Below are 6,263 nucleotides of genomic sequence, written 5' to 3' on the forward strand. Positions count from 1 at the left end.
AGTTACGTATTGCTGTTGACGATAATTCTAACATTTAGTGTTACCCTTTAAAACATTTTTCCATCTTTGTTTAATTAGACTTGTCTGACTTTAAATATTAATATTTTTATTTAACTATTTACAATAATGTTTAAACATGTTTACGAATTATTTAACCATCACTGCTCATTGTTTTAACCTTATTTTTCCGGGTTCAAGTTGATGCGCATGTTATGTAGCCGGGCGTGAGCAAGAGAACAAATGGGAGACCTACTTATGCCCAGACATACATTCCTAGGTAGAGATAATTGTTGAGGATAGCGAAAATCTTCATGTTGGTCATTGTGTCGATGATCGTTACGAAGTGATCGACCAGTGCAGCAACTCTGTAGATCTTGCCATTAGAACTTGTTCATGTCGAAGGTGGCAAGTTTATGGTATCCCTTGCAAACACGCTTGCACTGCAATAATGCAGACAGACACCAACGTTCATCGATTTATTAGTGGCTACTTCACCATTGACAATTACAAACTGGTGTATAAGGAAGCTATATTCCCCAGAGCTGACCATGACAGGCCTTGAGACGAAAATCGTGAGCTTCGTTTGCGACCGCCTGTGATGAGAAGGCAGCCTGGCGCCCTAGACGAAAGAGGATCGAGTCACAAGCGTTTGATGTTCGAGAGTTACATTGCAGCCGCTGCCATGGATCCGGTCACAATCGTAGATCTTGTCCTGAAACTGTCGCCGACTAGGCATTGTAAATAAGCTGACTTCTAAAGAGAAACAATCTGAATTGACTGGAAATTTTTCATATTTAAACTCTTATTTTTTACAGTGTTATCAGTTATTTAAATAGAGACAGTGTTATGTTAAACAGAGAAACTGTAATTTTAAATGTTTCAAACTGATATTTAAACGATAGATGGTAAAGTTAAACAATTAAACTAAAATGTAAACAATAACACTGTAAATTAAACAATGAAATGAAACGGAATAGAATTTAACCTGCTTTACAATTGAAAACAAACAAAATTTACATTGACACATACATGTCATGTTCTTCGAAAATGAAAACAATGAATTGAATTTGTTCTGGTTTACATACGAAAACAAAATTGACATTAACATATACAAGTCCTGTTCTGCGAAAACAAAATTTAACTTGCTTCGGACGACCCTCCTTTCTCATGGACGCCGGTTGCCCTCCCCTCCTTAAGTATGCGGGTAACATACTTTAATCTCATGTAAGGAACGTCTGTCTGCGGTAGCCGTAGCTTCTCAACCCAAAGTAATTGCTCGATAAACCGCATGACATAGACGGCGCAATCGACGCTTCCTTGTTTTTGCCGTGGGGTTTCCATGTCGTAAACGAGTGGGTACATTGCGATCGCCGACTCGCCGAACTACATATCGACAGTCGTGTCGAATACATTCTGCTATTGAGATATACAAGTTGAGATTAAAATACTAATTAAATAACAAAACACTATCAATCGGACATAATTAAAGAACTTACCATGTCCAACGCAACTTTTTCGTACCCCGCGCATGAAGAATAATGCCTATATTCTTGTTTGTCATTGTCAAGGACGACGACATGGAAGTGGCCATTCATTAATATCAAGAGGATGACAATTTGAACTTCATGCAAGCAGCGCACAACATCTCCAATCATAGCCATAGTTGTTTCATGTGCGTCGTCCTGCTTTGACATAAACAGTGCCCAGTGGTCTTGTGATGGGCGGCGTCTTCTAGGGATATGGCACTTTGCTCAGCGACTTTTGTATTATACATACAAAAGCGTCCATTACATCATCTGTGACCGTCTCCTTCCCTTCAAGCAAAGTGTATAATTTGTCCCGTGTGGTGCTTACAACGTCATTCTTCCACACGACAGTGTTGAGATTAAACGATAACAGATATAATTAGACCATATTCTAAATATTTAAATGATATTATCAATGTTCAAATAATATTATAAAGAATTAAACGTTAAGTAGATAAATTAAATGATAACATATAAACATTTAAACACTATCACAAAAAAGTTAAACACTATCATAAAAACTTTAAACACTATCATGAAAACTTTAAACTTACCTGTCCATACGGTAGTTAAAGAAGATCCTCATCAACGCCTGCTCGTATTTGTTAAGACGCGACTGGCCAACCCATTTTTTCTTCTTCGGAACGAAGACTTGCCTAGTCATCTTGTCCCAATTTTGATTGGCCTTAATCATCTCCCTCGTTGCTCGGTCGGGGTCTTCATGGGGCACTGTCGTTGAGCCTTGACGGTGTTTAGCACCAGCAGCATCTTCCTTCGATACGGGGACGACGACAGCATCAACTCCAGACACATCCTTACATGGTTGTTGTTGTTGTTAGATTGTGTCTGGCTTCGATGCGGGGACGACGACAGCATCAACCACAGACATACCCTTACATGCTTATTTTTGTTGTGGGATTGTGTCCTGCTTCGATGCGGTACTGTCGGCCAAGGCCACGGCTACAACAACAGATTCAACGATCTTCTCAGCCGTGGCCACGGCAACAGCATCAAAGGGAGACACACCCTTAGCTTGTTCTTGTTCTTCAAGGATTGTGTCCATCTTTGATGCTGCAATCTCGGCAGCCGGTTCCACCGGGTCGGGGATTTCATTAACAAGGGAGTAAACGATCTTCTCAACCGCGGCAACGGCCACATCATCTATGATGTCCTCCACCGTCATGGCCATGTCATCAACGGCGACGGACTCAAGAATAAACGATCGACCACCGATAGTGTTGCTATTGTTTCATCATCGACCTACCGTGAAGAGCAGAGGCGATTGTTCTCCTCTTTTTCGTAAATCTCTTCGAATGTGGCCATCTTGGAATGGCCACCCCTATGATGTCATCATCATCAAATTCCGACGGCTCGTCTGTCCCGGGTGGTTCATTTCTTTGGAGGGACGACGCAGTCGTTTGTGAACGTCCTTCCAGTGCCTCAACATGAGCGATAGGGTCGAGGAAACCTCGCCATCAATATCTCGCGACGCCCTGCATAAGAGTTGCGGTGACATCTTCGCCTAAGGTAGTCGGTGGGCTGCCACGGTCGAGGGCGCCATGGTCGGGGAGCTGCCACAATTGGGGGACTGTCGCTGTCGTGGTAGGGGGTTGTTGCAATCATGGCGGGGTAGGGGAGGGCTTCTCCGGCGTCGAGGAAGACGTGCACGTGGTGGGCTGGAAGTAGAAGAACGGCGTTGAGTGCGCACGATAGAGGCTACCCTCTCATCCTGCCTTTGAGCAAGTGGTTCCGGAGCAATAGCATCCATCCGTCGGTTGGCCCCAACAAATATTTCTTCTTCAACACTCACAGGAACCAGCTAGGGAACTTAACTTATGTAAACAAAACAATTTCTGCGAAATCATTCAGTTTAAACTATAACAACTATATTTAAACAGTGTTGTTATATATTAAACATTATATAATATATTTAAACGAAGAACATAATATTTAAACCTTTATGAATAAATTTTAAACTGTAAATAATAAAGTTAAACGCTAAATAAAATGTTTAAACATTAAAGACTTCTGTTAAATATTGTCCATGATTTATTACCTCTTTTCCTTCGAGCGATGACAAGCTGGTTTCTACCGTCGCTTGCTTCCGGTAACTACTTTCACCGTAGCACAACATCCTTGGGATCTTGCTGAGACGTTCTTTCTTTCCCATTCCGGTCAGCTGGAAAAACCATACGTTAAGCGCGACCGAGCACCGCTTAATATATCGTGTGTTGGTCTTCTTCTCGGTGCATCTATCTTGCACTCGAGCGGCTGCTTGTGGAATGTCCTCCATCAGCCACTTGTGCGTCGCCTGCTCCCATGCGTGTCACCCCATGGCAGGTAGATCATTGACATAATCAATGATCCAGTTCAGAACCGAGCATGATGTATTTGGAAAGAGGATTGTACTAATGAGGTACACCATCAGGAGTTTGACAAAATTATCTTCTTTCCCCCTCTGTCGAACAAGTTGCACAAGAGTGCTCTTGATGGAGTCTCTGTGTCTCTCGTAGGTTTTTGATAAATACCTCCCTTCAAACGCTGAGCGGATTTTCTTCTTGTGAAACACGACTGCGTCGCCATCGCAACGCAGACCAAGAACGAGGGCCACTTCCTGAGGCCTGAAATTCAGCAGGCTTTTCCTGATCTTAAATTTATTGGTACGGCCATTGTACCTTTGCAATAGAGAATCAAGAAGGGCCCTCTCTTGGTATATAGCTCCCATCGTTGAATGCTCGTAAAACAAAGTATCCTTCGGATGATCTCCCAGTGTCGAGGGGTCATGTTATCTTTCAATTCAGCTAAGGTCTCCACTACCAGTGTCAAATAGCATTGCCCATTTACTAGGTTGACCTCCATAGTCACAAGCGTGCGGCAATAACAACACATTCAACATGCAGTATTCACAAATGTTTAAGCGAAAATATAACATTTTAAACGGTAACCTTCAGTTCTTAAAAAGAGATATCAATTGTTAAACAGAGAACTCATTTATTAAACAGAGATAACAATACTTAAACAGAGACAACAAAATTTAAACTGTAACATCTCATTTCTTAAACGTAAACCTCATTTGTAAAACTGCAACCATATCAAATGAAAGGGGAAATGTACATTATAAATATTACACAAATCATAACAAACGAAAAACTATTTTGATAGTGTATACACACAAAAGCGCATAACAACACAAAACCCTAGCCGAGAAATTGCTCTGTAGACTAACAAAACCCCAGCTGAGAAATCCCCCTTGCAAACTTCAATATCTTCCAACAAAATAGGAACATAAAATGAAACCGAAAAATCTTTCTTTGTAACAGAATAGTTACAATAAAACCATACTCAATACCTTAGATTGCAAACTGATGAAATGGCAACTACTTGGGCGGGACTTCTCCTTCGAGATACCGTGGAATGGGGAAAACTGCGATAATAGAGGTCAGCACGTAGAGACAACTTCGGAGACAGCTTCGGAAATGGAAAAACTGAAGATGCTAGTTGAGAAAAATAACTAAAAGGCTCTAGTAAATTCCTCTCTTGGGGTTACCCTACGGAAACCCCCCCCCCCCACTTCCTCTCATACCGCCAAAATGGCTGCAGTCACGACTCCCCATGCAAGGGCATTTTCGTCCATAAAATTTGAAAATCACTCCGCTGACATTCGTTACATGCTTTGGTGGGTTGAAAAACATGAAATTAAAAAGGAAGGGGTTTTTGGGGAGTGCCAAACTAACGGGGTGTTTTTGGCAATATTGAAACTTAGAGGGTGTTTTTGGCAATTTCCACTAGAAATAAAATAGGAAAGTAATTATGCTAACTAATAGAAAAGTATGTTGCAAATGTTTGTTGCAAATTTGTGACAACTATTGTTGCAAATTTGTAACAAATACATCCGCTGCAAATGTTTGTTTCTTGTCCATCGCAAATCTATTGCAAACTATCTCCCACATTATTCCCTACATTTTATTGCAACCAAAATCTATTCCGTCGCCAATTTGTTACAATTCTGTTGCAAAATTGGTTGCAAATCCGTTTCAAAAAAATTTTGCGACAGATTTTGTTCGGCTGCAAATTTTTTAATCCATTGCACATCTGTTACAAATCTGTTATAAAATTGCAATAGATTTTTTTCGTTGCAAAACTTAATCTTTTTATAATGCTTACGGAATGTCTGCTATTATTTAATCAAAACCCTAATCCTATATTTTGTTACAGTAGTGTCTATTATTGTAGGAGACATTACTATAAGAAAACATAGGATTTGGATTTTGTTTGCAAAAAAAAAAAATCAAAGGATTTAGTAATGTTTCATATTTGTCAATCAAAACCCTAACCTTTTTTTTTTTTTGAATGCCTGCTATTTTTTCTATCAAAAATTTAATCTTATGTTTTCTTTTGGAATTGTCCTCTATTTTTCAATTAAAAAACTAATCCCTTCTTTTTGAAGTCGGATGAACTTTTATCGAGTACGATCATACCAACGCTAAAGCACCGGATTCCATCATAACTTCGAACTAAAGCGAGCTTGGCGAAAGTAGTAGTAGGATCGGTGACCTCCTCCAAAATGCTCGTGTTGCACCCATCCCCCATTTTTTGCTACATAGTTTATTTTTAAGATTTTAATAATTCAAAAACTAACAATAACCAAAAAAAATGAAAGACTAACCTATGTTTTTAATCAAAACGCTAATCGAATGTTTTATTAGATTAATGTCTTCTATCTTTTATTTGTGGAAT

The sequence above is a fragment of the Dioscorea cayenensis genome, chromosome 9 (assembly GCF_009730915.1).
Source record: "Dioscorea cayenensis subsp. rotundata cultivar TDr96_F1 chromosome 9, TDr96_F1_v2_PseudoChromosome.rev07_lg8_w22 25.fasta, whole genome shotgun sequence".
In the NCBI taxonomy this organism is placed as follows: Eukaryota; Viridiplantae; Streptophyta; class Magnoliopsida; order Dioscoreales; family Dioscoreaceae; genus Dioscorea; species Dioscorea cayenensis.